This window comes from Chamaea fasciata, unplaced genomic scaffold, assembly GCF_029207755.1.
Source record: "Chamaea fasciata isolate MVZ Bird 193981 ecotype frontalis unplaced genomic scaffold, bChaFas1.0.hap1 SCAF_1, whole genome shotgun sequence".
Lineage (NCBI taxonomy): Eukaryota > Metazoa > Chordata > Aves > Passeriformes > Sylviidae > Chamaea > Chamaea fasciata.
Genome location: NW_027094086.1, coordinates 135932839 through 135953934, shown reverse-complemented (window position 1 = coordinate 135953934; position 21096 = coordinate 135932839). Strand labels below are relative to the sequence as shown.

The window sequence follows — 21096 nt, the reverse complement described above, 5'->3', positions numbered from 1 at the left end:
GAACATGAAATATTCTGGCAGAAGATATATTCATCCTTCCAATTCCATTACAGATATAGCTCTGGGAGGTGGCTATATTCACCTGTCAATTGGCATTGCCAAGCTGTCAGATGCTCATCTCCAAGTAGCAGATCAATCTTCATGCAGTCCAAAAGAAATTTTGTTCAAGTTCACAACTCTGACACCTGGACTTAGATCATGTTAAATAGGTTATATTTTCCGTTTTCCAAGTTTATTTTTTGTTTCCTTCCTCTCCCTCCAATATTTTAAATAAATTAAAAAGCCTGAAAGCAGTAAACACTTTTGCATGCCCTAAATCAAACTGAGAAAAAGCGTGGTCATCACAAGAAGTGCTGACATTCAAGTGAGGAGAAAAAAAGAGGAGGTGATTCTGTTCTTTCATCAATAACTTTGTCTCCCTCTCTAATTTGGGACAGTCCCAACAAAGCTAACAGTAGATACACTTTTACATGACTTCCCTTTCCTTTGCCCAAGGGAAGATGGAACAGAGCTAAATGAGCATAATTACAGGATCCATGTTTCTGACCTGTGCAATGGAACACCTTATTTCAGCCTTTGTACCCTCCTGCTGTCATCCTACCATACCAAACTAACAATAGTATGACTACACTGCCCCCAGCACAGCCAGCTTTGAGCTGGAGACCCTGACATGCCTCAGCTCCTCCTCACGCCCACCAGCCTGGACAGCCCTTCCTTCACACACCACATTTTCATACAGGAAGGTAAGGAAAGAGATCAGCCTGCCAACTCCGAAACAGAAAATATGGTCATGTTTTTGTAAGGTACCAAACAAATTACTCTGTGAAAGCAAAATATACCTTACATTGCAGAAATTTTAATCACTACAGTTTAATGGAATAAAAAGCAATATGTGGGCGGGAAAGAACAGTGGAGGGGTTGTTTCTGAAGGAGGTGGACAAAAGGGAGGGGGAAAGGTCGCTTTAAAGTCCATCTGCTCTACATTCAAATTCTATTTCTCCCCAGTGTAAAGCATTTTGGTTTTGATAAGTTCACTTTGCATGAATTGACTCAAAGAGAGCTCTGGTTGAGTTTGGATTCAAATTGATCCAACTTTTTAGCAGTTCCAGAAGAACAGACTTACTGCTTGAAACACTGATTATTGCTGGTTTCATGGACATCCACAGGATCTGGCTGTAAATTTATGAGGCGACACGCTTTAGTGATCAAAAGTACCAGGAGCTGCTCTACACAAAATTCAATTATACTTTGAAATAATATGAGAGATCCTTAATTTCAGCTTTTACCAAGTACACAGACAGTTTATAAGATTTGCAGGTGACTGCTTGAATTAACAGGAAATACAAAGTATACTTGAATGGAGACTGGGTACAGAAATGAAGCAATAGTTCAAGTTATGCTGTGATTACCACAACCACCTACTTATCAACCAGCATTTCTGATTAATATTCTACAGCAAAAAAAAAAAATTCAATTAAAGAACTGGTAAATAAAGATTAGAAATATAACACAAAGGCACTAGTGTTGCTAAACCACAGCATTCACATAATTCATGATTATGGTCTTTCTTGAAAAGTAACACTTTTGGGAACACTATTCATTTTATTAATCTCTGGACTGTACCCAACCATGTACTTGACTTTTCTCAACAATGTCACTGGAAAGAACTAGATTTTTTTCTAAGACTCAGACTAAAATCAACTGAGATGTCAGGACCATTGTGACTTAATGAGTTGGACACTTAAAATCGTTTTTACTACAGTTTCTCCCTGTCCCCACTACAGAGGCAATACTATACAACAAATGACTATCTGAATATTTGAAAAGAGATAAAGACAAGCAGAATAAATTCTTACAGCTTTGTTTCTATACAGATCTGGTTTCTAACCCAGCAAGGATGGTCACAAGTTGTGGTACGTAAAGCTTTTATTTCTACCCTTTGTAGGGCATCAGCCTCTGAAGGCAGATGTAAGAGCAGATGTCTAATGTAGACCTTTCAACTTGTAAATGTATCGCTGACCTCTCCAACAGTATGTACATCTCCCGCCTTCAAAGTGCCTCTCTGACCTCCGCAGACCATGCCCATGCTATTATTAAGACAGCTGATTAGTAAGAAAGTGACTGGAGTTGACAGCAGTGGCGCTGCTGTTCTTTTTCAGGCCTACCCAGTCTGTTCTGCTGGGATGCACACTTACTAGTTCACTCTTCAGTATTTAGGGCTTCATAGCTTTAGGGCAACAGGGACCATTTGATTATCTTGTCCGATTTCCTGTCTATCACAAGCCGTTAAATTTGATGTGATATCCTCACACAAAGGCCAAAAGCTTAAATGAGATGAAGAAGACATTACTGATCTCAGGACACCAATGCTGCATCTGCACTAGCATTTGTTTAAAAGCCCACCACACATGCAAAGAGATCTACCCAAATGATCAGCATAAGAAAGTGAAGGACATCAAGCTTCCATCTGAGGGAGCTTGACCCTGAACAAAGTTCTCTCCTCTGCCTTTTATTTCCCACATGAGACATCCACCTTAAAAAACCTCCAAACCATCCTAACCAAAGCAATACACACATCCAGTCACTGCCTCCAGTACAGTCCATCTTTTATGCCTGAGAAGAAAACCTAAAAGGAAAAACACCTCAAAATATACCTATCCTGATGTACGTACATGGAAGGGAACAAATCCTACTGAGCACTGCACATTATCTGCTGAAAGGTGCAAGCACGACAGTTGATTATAATCACTGCCTTTAGTACAGAGCTGCCACTGCTGTTATTTGCGGGTGTTTCAGCTGGCAGGACGTTGCTGATGAAGCTGCTGACTTGGGCATACCATGTCCAGCAGCAGCAGGACTGCCACAATCCTCCACCCTGCAGCAATCACCCAGTAAATATGGCTTTCTTGCTGCCTGGGCTCAAAAGCTTTGCAAATATACCTGTCCTCATTTCACAGACTATGTTACAGTTAACTAATTCATGTTTAATTACACTCAGTGCTAAGAAATTGCACCCTATTTCTTCATAGCAAAGTTGCCTCAACTGCATTTAGCAAGGATCAGTTTTATTCCCTTGTCAGATAGACCTAGGATGTGTGCTAGGTGGGAAAACCATCTCACAGCCTACTCACTCACTCACTCACTCACTCACTCACTCACTCACTCACTCACTCACTCACTCACTCACTCCAGCTGAGCTCCATAAGACTTGCGTTATCCTTCTGTCTTGGTTTTCTTCTTGGAAAACAAGTCTTTGCCTCTTTTCACTTTCTTTCCAGTATTCTTATCTTCTTCTTGCAGTACAGCTAGTGGGATTGCCAGAGCCCATTCTTCTGAACTTAATACACTAACAGTAAGAAAAGGGTACATGACCTATATTTACCTCTGGAAACACTGGTGCAGCTGGATGCTGTGTAACAACACAGAGCCCCCAGGGAAAGGGGACCTGAGGCTGGGGCACTTTGCCCAGCCAGAAAGGGAGCCTGTGGCTGCAGCAACCTCCTCCTGAAAAGGGAAAGAATGTTTCAGGTTTTGCTGGGGGAAAATGTCCAAACACCGAGTGAGATGCAGTGTCATGACTCACGTCCTATCTTATTCTTCCTACAAGGGGAAGTCTGCTACTCCTGTGCAAGAAGATAAAAAGGGAGAAAAAGTAACAAAGCTCTGTCTCATCAGGCCACAAAAAGCATACAGAACTGCCTGGGGTGAAGACAAGAATACGCAACCTCAGCATAGGAAGGTGTCATACAAGGTTTGAGCTTTTTCAGCAGTAGAGTCTCCGTGTCTCTCATGAATAAATACATAACCCAAGACAATTTAATTCCAACTGTTCTGTATTTCTTACACAAACTTTTCAAACCACAGGATGACTCACAGGTGAGCATTCCACTGACAGCATACAGTGACATTTTATTAGGTATGTCCCTTTACAAACTGCAAGTCTGTACTGAGATATAAATGTGTCTCATAGCATATGTCTTTACATGCAGCACAGTGCAAAGTAGGGAATAGGCAGTAAGTAGTGACAATGACAGGTTTTCCTCAGTCCAGAAGAAAAGGCTATTAATTATTAACTGGCAACATAGACAGCTTTTACTGCATATGTAAATACTACAATACTCTGATTTCCAAGATTCATTTGCAAAATGTAATAATTTGATTTTATTTATGGTTTTCATACTATTGCTTTAATCTTTCATAATTAATATAATAAGGTCCAGTAATAATTTCCCACTTTTTCTCACCCCTCTTTTGCTTTTTTTGCTCTAGAACTGCCAATAAAAATAATACTTCAAGACTGCAGCTGGAATGATATTTAAATCCTTTCACCAGTTGGAGGATATTATGGGCAAAGTACTAGAAGGAAAGAAGCACCAAGATCACTCTGAGACAAGATATTGTATTACTTACATACCTCCATTTCAGTCTTACATGCTCCTACAAGTCCTCTCTCACAACAGAGAGTAGCAGGAGTGCCCTTGGGAGAGGGTGAAGTAAGTGAAGGATGAGTTTGTAGCCCATGGGTAGTATTCACGTAATGCTTTTAGTCTGCTCAAAAGAGTGCAAAAGCACTGTCTTCTAAAGTAACTAAACTCATCCAGAAAACACAGGCTGAATACCACAGTTAGGAGTAAAATGCTGCAGGCAGTAATTATCAATCACTTTCTTTTCCCAACCATCAAAGAAGGTAATTTGTTTGTTTTCCCCACCCAGTAAGGAAAAGACTGGGTGGTCTTCTGACTCAAGAGTCTGAGAAATATTCCTGGCCTCTTGGGCAGCATGAGGTCCTTTTTCAACATGGTCTTACACTGTATTTGATTTTAGTCACTGACATTAAGACTATGGCAATGCTTTGCAAATCATCACTAAATACCTTTTTTTCATAGTGCCATGTAAATCTCAGGAGTATTTCCAAGAAACGAATAAAGCCTTGCTTGTGGAAAGGTAACATATTTCCATTTCCTCAGCTGTCTTGATCAGCATGGGACTGCCGTGCCACAAAGATTTTTTATATCAGGCTAGAGACTAATACCCCTTCATCTTGCAGCAGTTGTCACTAGTTGCAAGAATATAGCGGCTTTATTCAATGTGTAGCTGTGAATTCTGATGCTATTATTTCATTAAGGGAGAGACATCCCAATTAAACATAACATAAAAACTCAGCACCTTGCAGAAAATCTGAACAATTCTCCTATTTATTTAAAAACATCTATTGGATTGCTGCATACTCAGACTTTAAAAAATGAATTAAAAAATTTTGTTTCCCCATCCCCTTCTTAAACAGTGTACTTCTGATAATACCTGTGCTGAAAGCCATGCCAGTAGAAGTTGAAGTTGTTTGAGTACTGAAAAACCTAAGTCATGGAGTGTTCAATGTTGCAATTTAGCTTCCCTTTGCAGTAAAAGGAAGCTAGGAGAAAATGGGACAGGAACCAGGCTGAAAAGCTTTCTGAAAGCTGCAGCTGCAACCAACAGCTGAAATTTAAAATCAGACATTTTCTCTCCTCATCTTGTGGGCTCTGCCACAGTTTCAATAACCACAAATTTAGCCACAGAGGCACTATCGTTTGTAATTTTCTTTTGCTGATGGAGCTAAAATAAGAACCGTTAACACTTTCCCAACTTCAGAAAGCAGCATATGTGACTCTTCAATAGGGCTCTTGACAGGTTCCATGTGGACAATGAGTTAGGCAAGTAGCAACCCCCAAATGTGGTACTGTAAAATTAGCAATTTAATATTACAGAGAGAAACTGAAAAACAAGATCATATAGGTCAAGGAAAGCAGAAGCAAGAACTGCTGCCATTTCCCAATCCAGTAAGAGAACAGACCTATGACAGCCAGCAGACATCCTCCCTTGGATTTCCAGAGGGGATGTAGCAATGTCCCTCAGTAAAGAAACAAAGTTGAGATCTACAAAGTTGAGATCTTCCCATTGATAAAAAAACTGAATAAAGATGGGAAGAACCCTGTAGGAACAAAAGGCAGATTTCCCTGGAGATGTAGATTACCAATCACACAGAGTGGACTGGTTCAGGCAGCTCTCTACATTATTGAGGTGGAAAAGAGGGTTTAAGTGAGATGGCAGAGCTTCCTGAGTACATTCTGGTACTCAGGGGAGACAAGGGCTGGTTACAAAGAAGAGACTTCATAAGATTTACTGACTAGGCAGTAAATTGACTGATGAAATCCCATGTAGACAAATGTAAAGCGATGCACATTGAACAAACTGTTATTGCTCAAAAAGAGAGTTTGAGGTTATAACCATTTTTTGAAAATTTCAGCTCAGTGCTCATTAGTGATTAAAAAACCAAATAGATGTTAGAAAATGTTAGGAAAAGAACAGTAAACAAAGCAGATAATACTGTTCTGCTACTATACAAATCCACAGTCTACCCACATTTTGAATATTTCATGCAATTTTAATTTAGTCCAGGTCAAAAAAAGATACAATAGAAATGTTAAGAAAAAGGCAGCATGGATGATCAAAGTTACAGAAGAGTTTCTGTACAAGGAACAACTGAATTATGTAGGACTCTCCATTACCAAAACGGATGACTCAAACATCTGTTTGAGGTCTATAAACATGAGTGACAGAAGTTGAATGGAAAAAGACTGGCCATTGTCTCTCTCAATGCAGACTGTAGGGTCATCAAATGAAAGAAGTAACCTAATGATTCAAAACTACATAGATGTTAATATTAATTTCACAGAGCATTATGGAAATGCTGGTAAGCTGAGGAACTTCCTGCTGTAGGACATTGCAGTTACCGAGTTTAGAGGAGTTTAAAAAAATAAAAAACAAGTTAATGGGAAAAAAAATCCATTGAGCACTGTTAAGAAAAAAGACATAATCCTTGGTTTCCCTCAAGTAATCTTTTAATTACCTATTTTTGGGAGCTGGGAGGATATTCCAGAAGTCTGACTGCATATTTCTTTGATCCCACAGCCTTCTTTAGGTAGCAGTCACCATTCAAGGCAGGTCGTTGGGCCTGGTACAACTGCTCTTACACTTGACAAGGTACAAGAAGCCCTAATGCTGACAGCAACACTTTGCAATATGTGCTAAACATAAAGAAATAGAAGCACATTACAACAGAAAAATAGCAACCCTATACCTAATCAAACCACTCTGCTCTGTGGTGAGAATCGCACAGAAATCTCATCCTGGAGAGAGGATATGGGAGAAAATGAATGGCATAAATACATTAAGTCATGTTTCGTCTGTTGTAGAAAATTGTCTACACAGGAGAGTTAGTGCAGCGGAAGCTAGAGAATGAATTTGCAGTGCCTCAGCTATTCCACAGAGGTGACAGACAATGCAGGGTAAATCTTACATGGCATCAGCATCCAAAGCTCTGGATACCATCAAGTGTCAAATCACTGTTAAACCTTTTGAACAAGGGATCTGGACAGCTTTGGGGGGCTGAGATCATCTTTCTTCCTGCATCAATTCCCTCCTACCAAGAAACCACTCTGGAAGACTTTAGGTGCCCTGACTTAGACTGAAGCACAGCGTAGCACCAAACCTCCTGTGCCCTTCCCCATTTCTCTGGGATGTGGGACCTAGTGTACAGCAGGCAAGGCTGTGCAGATCAGCACATGGTACTCCTCCACAAGGCAGCACTAGGATCTGGTAGCTCATCAGTAATTTGCTTGTTTAGAAGCACGAAATCTGAGTATCTGCTCACACCGCTGCACACAACCTTGCCATAAAGGCATCATATGCTTTTGTTCCTGCAGTTCCTTGGAGATTTGCTTTGACTATTTCCTGTTTGAGATGTGTAACCCACCTCTAGGCTTTCTCAGTCCAAGGAAACAGGAGATTTTTTTTTTTTTTTTTAGCCAGGAGACATTTTTCAAGGGCAAAGAATAGTATACCTTTTATTAAGCAGTGATACACAGTAAGAAACCTTTTTACCAGCAATTTCTCAAGAATTGTTATGACTGGTTGACTTGAAAGAGACCTATCCAAAATCTCATTAGATTTTCAAGTAATTTAGAAAGCAGTTCTTTCAGAATTACTGAACACAAAGGAAAGCAATGGCAGTTTCATACCTGAGATTATGTACTTGTGTGTTAACTGCAGAAACACATTAGAGTGGTGAGGAGTGCTGTGCACTTGGAGCTACTGCTGTAACAGGGAGCTCCTGGGGATTGTTGCAGCAGACTCTTTGTAAACATTGTATTTGCATAATTAAATACTGTTTCTCAAGTGATGTACATATGATACACAGTGATGTATCTCAGTAACTTCTGACTCAGAAAATCTGAAGTAATTAAAAAAAAATCTTCATGGGTGTGTACTGTACTGTACTGTTACTGTACTGTGTGTACACACAGTTTGTAACACCTTGCATATGCAACCTTTGGATACTGTGGTTTGTGCTGAGCAGCCAAATCCGTCCTCTGCTGGAGACCAAGGCTCTGCACATGGCCCTGCAAAGGTGGCTGCAGGCTGGCAGGTGCACTGGTTGTTCTAGAGATGTTTCACACCCATCTGCAATACTGGCACTGCAAGTGACAGAAAATAACAGTGCTCTTTTTTCTAGCTGACAGGATAGATGATTTCTCCTTGGATACCACCAAAGAATCCCATTCCTTCCTTCTTTTGAAGGGAAGCCGAACTCCCACACCTCAGTTAGTCTTAGCCATCAAAAATACAAGCAAATATCCACCTAGTATCCACTCAGTAACCACAGAGGTGAAAAGAACTGCTGAAGGTAATTCATTGCACCAAATCTAGACTCCTATTTTAGGATGGGGTGGATTAGTCTCTTGAGACACCTCTCCATGACTGTACAGCTACATATACATTAGACTAAATGCCCAGCACATACAGGGCCAGTGTTACAGGAGCTGACTCTTGCATGCAGCAGAGAAGAGCATTTATTGTTCAGTGGGCAGCTCTCCAGTAGAAGTAGTAGTGATCACTTGGAAACATCTGCACATATGGCTTTTTGGATGGCATGATACTTCCTTAAATACTTCTGAGAATAAAGTAAAATTAATTTTTTATTTGGAAAAACATGTACTCTCTATATGTGGAAATATCTCCTAATACTCTTTCTAACATTTCCACAATGTTTTAGACAGTGATTCCCATGTAGACTGTTTTCCTCAAGAGCCAAGTACACATTTAATTTTAAATTTTAGGCTCATGTTCCAGTTTCTCTGTATGAAGACTTTGCTATTTCTATTTTTGCCCAACACGTTTTGTCATACTGTTTTGCTGCCAGCAGACTAGACAATCAGTTTCTTAAACACTTCTCTCTTGAAACAAAACAATCCAACCCAGATCATATTCTGAGGAGACTCTCACTACCATAAAATGCTGTTTTACAAGGCTGAGGACGGCCTGTCTTTCCCTTGCACTACAGTTTTGTTCGCAATCTCATACCAGATGGAGCTGTTGCATGATTCCTGTCCAGACTTTGAAAACTGAAGCACGAAGCCTGCTCTTAAAACTTGTGTCAGTAACACTTCATGAGTGGTGGCTGTGGCTGTGCCAGAAGGGCTGCAAACAGCGCTTCCTTCTACCCTTTGACCCCAATCCATGTAGACATAGTGCTGCGTCCACGCTGAGCTCTGCTGAGCTGTGGGGAGGGGTCTCAGGTCTGTGCAGCACATGGCACCACACAGAGAGGTGACACCTCTCTCACGCAGACACACGCGTGCACCCTGCAATGCCTGCTCAGCTGCTGCCTCTCTCACCTCTTGGCTCATCGTCTTCAGCATATTTTGCTGACAGCATACCTTACTTTGCCTCATCTAGCACCCCCAAAGAAACACAGGAAGAAAAGCTGTTTATAGACAAAGGCATAGTTAAAAGGCTGTGTTTTTGAAGCTTTTGGTAGCTGGATAGGAGGGATGGTTGGGCTGCTGAGAGGCCGAGAGCTGGCCTGGGGGGTCACAGCTGCTGAAGGCTGTTCAGGACCAGCACGACCAATAGGAAAAGTGAGCACCCACCTCCTGCAGGTGTTGAAGCTGCTCTCCCCTAAAACACACAGCCCAGAAGCAGGAGAGGGAATTCACTTCCCGTCTTTTCATCTCAAGACTTGTCCTAGCTTTTCACTCTGTGGTCATGACCTAACTGTGCTCAATGTCCTGCCAATGAAATACAGGCAATTTTTGCAAAACTAAACTGTTTCCTACCATGGAAAGTCCCAGAGCTTAGAGAGAATAGGTTGATCTCCACCCATTGTCTGTTTCAAAACTTCCTTCACAGCTTCGAATTACAGCCTCCTAATAAAAGGATGGTGAAATCAGATGAACAGAGAAATCAGACTTTGACAATAGAGACACTAACAACATGCAAACAATTTTTTTTTTTTTTAAAAAAGGGTTTTTTAACACTTTCATTTGTCTCTCATCCTCAATGAAACAAAGTTCCAAAAGAAGAACATGCAGAAGCATGCCCTATGGGCTCTCTGTGACTGGCAAGATCCCCATATGAAAGTCCAGAAACTTCATCAGGCCTGGATAAGAAAAGTTAAAGCTATTCTCAGATGCTGCTTTGGAAACCACAAACTCATTTTGAATGCAGAAGAGAAGAAGTTCTCTTTGAGAGTCCTGAAAGAACTTAAAATCTTCAGTCTTTTTCTACAATCTCATTTGTTTTCAGGGTGAAGCCTCAGGCTGTTAGTTCTCTCTACAGCCTCAAAACTGGCTAGACCACAAGACAGTCTGCTCCAAGCCAGTGTCATAAGATTGATTAACTACTTAAAATTCTATGTAAGGTCTCAGAATGGGTCATAAGCAGAGGTACCTCTTACTCTCTAAAACTCATGACACTTGTTTTTGTAGTTACACGATGATGCAAACACACATGCTTAGGACTTTGCACACACTGCAATGCCATCAGTGTAAACTGCTAAATTCTGAAGAAAAACTGAACTTTTATAATTGCTCTTTAGTTATTGGAGTTGATGTCTGGTTGAAGATAAAACCAAAACAAAACATAAAGTTTTAGACTAAATACAAGCTGTGATGCATCTAGAATTCTGAACTGATCGTGTAAAATACCTGCACATGGGGTATTGAGCATTACTTCTTAATGTTACTGAATGTTCTTCACAGGAACGGTGCTAGATCTAAATCCCAACAAAGCATTAGTGTTGCCTATGGAAGGAAAAATACCCAAGGAATATATAGCTGATATACCCCCACATAAAAACAATAACAACAAAATAAACCAACCAAACAAACAACAAAACCAAAAAGGTTAAACTTGACTTGGCAAAGTCTTTACACATTCTAGATAAAAGATGTAGAAAACAGATGCTTCTTCTTACCAGCAGCCAAGATCTTCTAATAAGCCTACAATTTGTTAATCAACTAACAGATGGTATTGCTTTAGGAAAACACACTCTTCTGATTTTGCATTTACATGGTTGGTTTCCTACAGAATATTGTCAAGATTTAACCATTGTTATATAACCTAGTAATTTTTATTCCTATACTTTAAATAAGTCAGTAAGTACAGAAATGAGAAGATAATCACTTTTAATCCAAACAACAAGTTAAACTCATTTTCACATAGTTTCCAGTGATGGATAAATTTTCACTTACCATATTGAATCTCACCAAGCTTTAAAAATCACAACTTGCTGCAAAATTATGACATAAAAACTCTGTTGACTTAAATCCCCTTAAAATCCACTACCTTAAGTTTTTTAGGGCAAAGCTAAACTGCCAAGGTAAAATTTGGTGCAGCTTCATAATATCTGCACAAGGTGGTTCCCACATTTACATAACTTCATTAATGTGTTTTAACCTCTATTTTAAACACATATGAAGCCTTGCAGTCTCCTAAAAAGACACCACAATTTCCTTACACAGAATATAATACTTCTAAATATTATTAGGTAAAAAAATTTAAAATTAGCTTATTAGGTTTATTTTCTAATGAACCTTATTTGCTTAAATTTAAATTTTAAACCAGAAAGCCTCTGCTGATCTAGTCTCTCTCTGCCTGTCACTGGTTTAAATTAACAACACTTGGCTGCTGGGCCACAACAGCTCCTGCCACCCTGACACAAATTCATTGCCAGCCCACTCACAATGTCACACACCTTGCACAGACCTACCACCACTCGATCTGCCTGCCAGGCCCTGGTTCCTGCTCCTCAGCCTCCTGTTGGAAACGGGATCAGCCTGCTCTCCAAAGGCGTTTGGCAGACCCTGCTCCCAGAACACAGCAGCATCTCCCCCTACCTGGGCTGCTCCTACAGCTCTAAATGGTTTTTGCCCCCCAGTCAGTCAGCTGTGGCTGCCCTGGCTCTCTGTGCAATGCCAGGGCTCCTCTGCAGCCCTGCCCGTGCCTGGCCAGGGCCATGGGCCACAGTGCCAGGGCGTGCGGCGCTGGGTGCTCCAGCTGCCCCAGCAAGAGGCTCCAGTGTTCTGCCATGTCACCCTGCAGAGGACGTGACACCAAAACAGCTCTGGTGACAGCATGGGAGGGAACGACTGTCTCTGCCCAGACAAGAAAACTGCGAGCAAGCTCAAGGAAGTTTGGCACAGAAGGTCTATAAAACAATAAAGCTCATGGAGAAAGTTTAGGAAGGCATTTATATTTTATGTTTGCTATTAAAATTAGAGATAGGCAGTACATATTTGAATATGTACATATATTCTGCAGTTTGAGGCCATTAGGAGGGCTTGTTTTTTGGCTGTTTTTCATGCTTTTAACATCAGACACAGATGTAGCCCAATTTTCAAAACACTTTCAAAGTAGTTGCATATGGAAGCTTGTTTACAAGTACAAAAAGAATTGCCTAACAGTGCCACTTCTCAGCACTGGACATGACAGTGCATTCAGTTCTTTTTAAAGGAAGAGAGAGTTCTAAAATTTCTGAATACCTGAAGAATACTAAAAGCACCCAACATGTTTTTCAGCAAATTAACTTTTTTTTTCCTGTATTTTCTATGGCAGAATAAAAATGAAAGTTGAGCACATGAATCCCTGAAATTTTTCTAACATTTAGTTTCGAAGTTTAAATCTGGGCTTTTACTTGCAAGAAATACAAGACACAAAGTTACAAAAAATTAAAGTGATTTAAGAAAAATGAAATAAGAGAATGCCATAACCTTTAGTTATTTGATACTATTCAAAATTTTATGAATTTATATAGACTGAAAGACAGATATTCTTAAGTTATTAATTATTAAACTTTGAACTATCCCACATATACACCTGTATTCACAGCCACATAATGCTTCACCTCTATGTTTCACAGCATATCTCTCCCTCTCTAAATTGGTCATCATCAATTAAATTATAAATTCTATCAAGACGCACAAGAATTTCCTGCACAGCGTGTGATATAATGGTCCAATGAATTCTGCTGTGAGTTTCAGGCTATTACTCATAGTATAATGAACGATACTTTAAAATGCATTGCAGAAATTCTCTCTCAGTTAACTACTTGATCTTCACTTAGATGTAGCAATAATCTTATGAAACAGATGTGTGACTGAAATGAACGTTAATAGTTTCACTTACTGGCACACATATCTGATGGAGATATTTAAGAAATTCAAAGCAGGTTACACTGCCTGCAGGAGATAAAAGTCCCACCTGGCCAAGTCCCAAAACAGATCATGGGATAGGATGAGACACTCAGTGCTGGAATGTGTCTCTTCTGAAAGGCTAGCACGTACATGGTGGGGACAGTGTGTGAGAGTGGTTCACCTGGGTATACAAGTAGCTTCATGAGCAAACTCACACCTGCAGCAACATTCTTGACTTGAAAGGGTTTGCAGAGAACACTTGATCAATTACCTGGCAGAAGGTGTTTCTTCCATCTCCAGCGTATTCTCATGTTTTAAAAATTAAATTTTTTTTGAGTTTTGATGCATAAAAATTCAAGAATTTGCTTACCAAACCTCAGTTTCTGTGGGTGGCAAAAGGAGAACAAATGTGAATTTTCAGCAGTTTAAGACTTCTGGGGTGCAGAGCCTCTTTGGTGTTTGTATAATGGCTCCTACAAGGAACAGCAGTGGAATCACAGCCACTGGGATGACGACAAGTTCCCTGCTGACAGCCGAGGAGTAGCAGGGAGGCACAGACACAGCCTGGGCTTTGTTGTCCTGCACCCAAGCTGCTTCCCTGAGTCAGCCCTGTGAGGAAAAAGCAGAGGGCAAGGGGACTTCAGGGGGTCCCACTGTGCTTCAGCACACACCCAACTGCATCAGGAGCACCTTCCTTGTGAAATGGAGGAGTGCAGGGGCTTCCATTGTGCCTCCATACCCAGGTCCACACAGCCACTGCTCCCAGTATGACAGCACATGCTTCTGGATGAGTTGCAAAATTAGCTATGCCTTGAACACCAGACTATTTTTGATTAAAGCAAAAGAGAAATGCATCTAAACAAACACTCTCATTCTACTCTGCTCACCTAGAGTATCTAACTCCACCTTGAAGGAGGTTTGGATTGCTCTACTACTGACATTTAAACAGAACCCCTGATTCTAAATCATTGGTAGAAGTACCCTAAAGCTATCTAAAACATCTGAAAAGATAACAACATTACAGATTTGTGGATGGGCAAAATTACCTCTGTCTCTTAATCCAAGATCTTGGATAAGGAAATGCACTGCTGGTGTCTCAGAGGTGCTCCAGCAACTTAGACTGGTGCTTTGCAATACAAGCAGTAGCAGATCTGCTATTGTTTTCTTTTCTTACTGAACATTTCACCCTTGCTATATCAGCAAATTAGTATCTACTGAGTTCAAAGCTATTACACAATGCCCACAGTCCCTCCCCCTTAACAAAGAAGATAAAACTTACTATGTTTAAAACACAAATAAATTTCTAGATAATAACAAGATGTATGAAATCAGAACTTCATTTAAATGTTTTAACTTACTGAACTATTCTCTTCCTCCAGCTGAGCGTTCTGCACCAGTTATTAGGAACAAGAAGGGAATTTCCTCCTCCTCAGACTATTCTTGAAATAGATTGCAGTAAGTCTTCCTTTCCAACCCCAGCCTTCAACAGCAAAAGGAAGCAACTCTCAATCTACAGGCAGGAAGAACCTCACAAACTAAAAAAAACCCAAAAAAAAACAAAACAAAAAAAAAAAAAAAAAAACAAACAAAAAAAACCCCCAACTAAACAACCCCCATCCCAAAATTTTGATGATCACTTTATTAAATGTCACCACAGCCATTTCAGAAAGAAGATCTCTATGAACTGTTTTAAAAGACTTCCTAATGCAGAAACCTAAATCATAGCATAACGCTTACTTGTCTTGCCTTTCATGTCCGGAAAGCTCTTTGTTAAGATCACTTGTAGTAAGGAAACAAGTTTTCACTCACTCTCTGTGTGTATTTTTGTAAGCCAGTCCTGTAAACAAACCAGTGATAGTTTATGGATGCCAATAGAAGACAGATTGCCTTTGCCATGCATGTTAAATGAAAATTTCTACATCAGCCCCACACAGCCTTGCAAGACTTGGGAATTCACTCCATATGGCAGGGTCAACAGTCAGAAGACACACAATGACAAAAAGGTTCAGGTGGCAACAGCCTCCTGACAACTTTATTGTCATTAATAGGCAAGGAAAAGGCAAAATATGTAGCAAGTGGCTGCATAAATGTGCACTGCACAGCATGGAACAATCTCATTTCAAAGATCTCAATTAAGTGGAAGCCAAATCAATAGCTAAACCATATGCTAGACCATGAGATCAGTCTTGGTACAGCAATGATGAAAGGTGGGCATTAGCTGAATTCAGCAATTGAGAAAATAGAGGATCCTTTAGTTTCAGGGTGTGTTTGGATTCGCTGGATTTTCTTAGTGTTCTCTGTCTCTTCTTCACTTCTTCAGTCTGGAACACCTTCCCTCTTCCCTTATAGGCAAAAGGGCTTTGCACAACAGCTTGCAAAACTCCCTCTCAGAGATCCCTCTGTATCACTAAGGGATTTGGAAGAGAGACTGATGCTGCAGCCTCAGCATCTTAAGAAAGGTGGAAGGCCAGAGCTGCCCCTGTCTAGTCCATGCCTTCACCCTAGGATCTGATATAAAATCTTAAAAACTCAACTGTGCTACAAGCACTTCAGCCTTCACAACCTTCCCAGGACTCTTCCATGGAAATTGTGTTGACAAAAAACATTCTCTACAAGATTTTTATGTAACATTGGATTGGTAATCACAGGCTTCTTCAATACAGCATGCCACTCCTACATTTACCAATCCCTCGCTCATATCTTTTTCTGACCTTGCTGCAGACTTGGAAAACAGAGAAACCATGATCTAGCCTTTTAATGCTAATATGTGAAGTGGAAGAACTGTAACAGCACAACAGGATCATTGTCTTCCATAAAAAGCAAGAGACAAAGAAAGTGCTTCCTAAGGACGAAACTTCCCCCATCCCTGATCAATTTAAGACAATCTGATCAATTATCAGGAAGATGAGAGTGCTCTGAACTCCTCTATGGAGATTTTATTTGCTGTATCAGGAGTCCAGGCTGCTCATTTAGGGGTTGAAGTTCCATGACTAGAAGTCAGTCATCTCTGAGATTAACAGACTGAACTAGAAATCATCACTGAATCAAAGCCTCACTGTAACAAAATGGCTTTTCACCATATAAAATCACAAATTATGGGCCGATGCTCCATCAGTACAAAAGAATCATCACAAACTGAAAACAGAAACTTGGAAAAACAAAGTGTGCAGGAAATCCAGAAAGAATGGTGTTGGAGTCAACGTGACAGAGGAAAAGAGTTTGAAATTGAAAGATACTCTCTACTGGGAAAAGTCTGAAGAAATACAGGAAAAATATTTCCACAAGTTTTCTCTCAAAGAAATCCTTCCTTAGGAAGCAGGGAAATAAAAAATGCTCCTGGGATAAATGCAGAAAGAGGTGTTTGATGGCACATGGCTATCTGCCATCTGATTAGCAGTGAATGCTCCTACTATAGAGGCACCAGGTATGAAAATGCACTGATATACTGAAATTCTGTCCTGGGAAAGCATGTGACAATACTTTTAATTGACACTAGCAATACTTGCACCTCCCAAAATGTCAATAAAATTTGTTACAGTTTTATCCAGCTGATGATTTTTGTTTCATAAGAGAAAAAGGAGTGCCGTCTCAGAGTAATTAGGTTGCCATCCCAAAATCCATGTTCATTTAAATAGCAGACTAAATGATAACAGATGCTGTCTTGATTTCATATTTAAAGTCCAAGACAATGGTTCTCAAAACAGGGTCCCAAACAACGTGTGGCCTGTTGCAGGGCTCTGCAAAATTGAAAACTCATTCTGCAGTGCCCAAAAATAACCTTTGGGGAATAAAGGGAATAAATTACAGCTGCCTTGCTTACACCCATGAACTTTGCCTCTTTTGGGAGAGAAATGGAAGGAGGATAGTAGAAGGACCCAATAAGAGGCTGCAGCTATTTTGCATAAAATTGCTATTTAGCAGTGATTGAAGTTTTTGTAATGGTTTTTACCATTTCTCATTTTACTCATCATGTTATCTCTGATTATGAAGTTACAGAAGGTAATACTTTTCTGTTAATACTTTTCTTTTTTTTTAATGGAAATCAGTACTGACTGCAGCCTCCTCTCTCAGAGTCACCCTAGACACAGCCAAGGCGTAGGTGGGGAGAAGCAGCCTCTGCCAGGATCACACACCACAGCTTAAATAGAGACTCAGAATTTTCAGTCCAGTTCTTCCAAAAACTTGGCGTGTCCCTGTTTTGCCTTAATTCTCTTCCAGGAAGTAGGGGTGTGACAGCTTGCTATTGCTGTGCGTTTTGCTGCTACAGAAGTATCCTTTATATGTTTATCTTTGCACTCCTCAGGAGCAGTCCCTTAACTAACCACTGTAACACTTTTCATAAGTGTCCTCTGCAGTGGTAATGTGTCAGTATCATTGGGGAGATTTGTTTCAGTTATGCAGCTAATGCTTTTATCTCAGCTACGCCATTCTTAAAACTAATAAACTAATTCTTGTAATTCTGGTTTTGACAATCCTTATGACACAGAGAGCAAATATTGTATACAGATTTAATTCCATCCTCTAGACAAGCTGAGCCAGATCCAAGGGGGAGTCAACAGATACCTAGAAGTTAGAGGAGGGAAGAGGCTTTCCTACATCCAACACGCAGCAATCCTACCACTTCTCCTCACACCTCCTTGCTTCTCAGAGCTCTGTCCTCTGCTCTCACAGCTGGGATTTTCCCATCTCCATCAGCCTGATAACCAGCATCCAGGGCACCACCCTGGCAAGAGGAAGCCAGGGACAAAACAGCACAGTCCAAGGACAGCCTGGTGACAAATACATATGAACTTATGCAGATTAAGACCCCAGGACAAGAACCCAGGTAGTGCTCAGGTGGTTCTCTTGGAGTTATGACATTTAAAACATATCCTGAGTGGGTGCTGCCAGCTATCATTATTTCACTGTGTGTGCTGGAGTGTTTGCCATCCAAGAGGCAGGGAGTAGGTCTGATGCTGAAGACATGGGCATTGCTTGAGACTCAGCCAAACAAAGACTGCTGAATGTCAGTAAAAAACATTCACTCCTGTGGCCTTAAAAAGAAGTTTCTAAGATAATGAGCTTTTTAGAGTTATTTAACTTAAATTCTTGCACTGATTTGGCTGCATTTCCACAAAGACAAATGACACCAATTATTAAATGACACAAAAGCTACACAGCACTTGGAGTAGTTTTGTCAAACTAACCAAGTAAAAACTTGTACTTTAAGAGTCCACTAGAATAGAATAAAAAGAACTCCACCAATGGGTTCAAAAGCAAGCAAAAGCCAAACAGCCAAAGAAAAACAAAACATCGGAGAGAAAGAAGGGTGGGAAACTGCTTGTATTGGGTTTGCTAGGGAAGGTTTTGGTAGTGGGGGGACAGGGCTACAGGGGTGTCTTCTGTGGGAAGCTTCCAGAAGCTTTCTCTGTGTCTGACAGAGCCAATTCCAGCTGGCTCCAAGATGGATTCAATCCTGGCCAAGGTTGAGCCCATCAGCCATGGTGGCTGTGCCTCTGGGATAACGTATTTAAGAAGGGGAAAGAAATTATTGCACAGAAGCAATTGTGGCCAGAGAAGAGAGGAGTGAGAATATGTGAGACAATCAACTCTGAAGACACCAGTAAAGAAGAGGGAGGACCTGCTCCAAGAGCCAGAGAAGAGATTCTCCTGCAGCCCATGGTGAAGAACTGAGGTTCTGGAACTGAGGTTGAGGAACCTGGTGAGGCAGGTTGTGTCCCTACAGCCTATAGAGGTCAGTGGGGGAGCAGAGATCCCCCTACAGCTCATGGAGAACCCCACACTGGAGCAGGTGGATGCCTGAAGGCAGCTGTAGCCCCTGAGGAACCTGTGCTGGAGCAGGCTCCTGGCAGGACCTGTGGGCCCATGCAGGGAGGAGTCCGTGCTGGACCAGGTTTGCTGGCAGGACTTGTGACCCTGTGGGGAACCCATGCAGGAGCAGTTGGTGATGGGAAGGATTCCTGTCAACTTGGTGGAGGACTGTCTCCCCTGGGAGGGTGCCCACACTGGTGCAGAGGAAGAGTGTGAGGAGTCCTCCCTGAGGAGGAAGCAGCAGCAGAAGCAATGTGTGATGAACTGACTGTTATCTCCATTCCCAATCTTCCCTGTGCTGCTGGCAGTGGGGCGCAGAAAATCAGGAATAAAGCCTGGGAAGAAGGGAGGGTTGTGTTTTAAGATTTAACTTCTCGTTCTTCTCCTCTGATTTGATTGGTAATAAATTAGACTAATTTCCCCAAGCAGAGTCTGTTTTGTCTGGGATGGTAGCCAGTGAGTGGTATCTCCTGGTTCTTGTCTCAACCTACAAACATTTCATTGCATTTTCTCTCTCCTGCCCAGCTGAGGAGGGAAGTGATAGAGAAGCTTTGGTGGGCTCCTGACATTTAGCCAGGGTCAACCCACCACACTGCTTCATAAAAAACAGCAAAATGAAAATATGTTATAGGGGGGAAAAAAAGCATTCACCTAAATATACAAGACTAATAAAATATTTCTGTAATATTATAATAACTTTACTGTGTTAATATGCCTTTTTAAAATTAAGGATCATTGACTGGCAAAAGGTGAAAATTGGTAGTAAACATATGACCCAAATGCAAATTACAAATGAAGTGCTTACTGAAACTTGCAAAAAATACATATGCATTGCCTGAATTAAAAATTATAGAATCATAGAATGGTTTGGTTTGGAAGGGACCTTTAAAGATACTCTAGTCCAACCTCAAGAGCAGAATGGTCACAAAAATGGACCTCTGAAAGACAGTGAAATGCAAGATATGTGAACCTCTGAAAAGATCATAGGAGGGGCAGGGAGTGGTGGATTTTGACGCACAGAACTGCAACATCCTGAGAATGAACATCCAGAGAAGAGGAAGAAGGTCTCACTGTAATTAAATTAATGCTATAACCATAGCTGTGCTATCTCCATGTTGAATCCATGTTGGTCAGAGAGAAAAGACAGCCAGGTGAAGGCATCTGATTTGGATGGATATGTGCATGTCTCAGAGGAGACACACACAGCTTGGGGGAGTTTTCAAACATCAGGGACAAATTGAAAGCACAGAACACCAGACTATCCTACTTACTCAGCAGCACCAGCAAATCTATGTTTATTTGTTATTCTTACATGAAAGTTTGCTGTGCTGTTACACACATGCTAAGAGTGCTGCAAACATTGAGAGCTAGAAGCCATGAATTTACCTCATGCATGTACTGAAATACAACAGGAAAGTGCATGGCTCCATTTATGCTGTCTTCTTTTGCCTTTCCTACAAAACTGAGAAAAAAATTGCTCCTAACAGAAATACATTCCAAGAGTTTGGAAGCAGATCTCAGAGAAAGCAACTCACCTCTTCAAGGGAGCAAAAGCCAACTAGTGAGAAGTAAAGGACGAAGCAATCACAAACATCTTAAAATAGAAAGTCCAGTAGGAAGTTCCCCTATAGAGATTTAATCTGCTATTGTACTCAGATCCTGGCATTACAAGTTAAAATCTACAAGAAGCTATCATCTTTAATACATCATCTCCTTCCTACTGTTCTTTAAAGCAAAGAAGCTGATTAAACATCCTGCCACACTCCGGTAACCT

General features: G+C 40.8%; 1 protein-coding gene across 3 annotated transcripts in view; it reads right to left on the bottom strand.

The window, feature by feature from the left end:
- Positions 1 to 21096, bottom strand: part of KIAA1217 (KIAA1217 ortholog) — a 345995-nt gene that overhangs the window by 179312 nt on the left and 145587 nt on the right. The window contains exon 1 of one of the 3 annotated variants that reach the window (XM_066199052.1): positions 14870 to 14944. The exons of the other annotated variants lie outside the window; for them this stretch is intronic. The gene's annotated coding sequence lies outside the window, so the exon portion shown is untranslated. Of the gene's footprint in view, positions 1 to 14869; positions 14945 to 21096 lie in introns of those variants that run through there. 3 annotated transcript variants of the gene reach the window in all.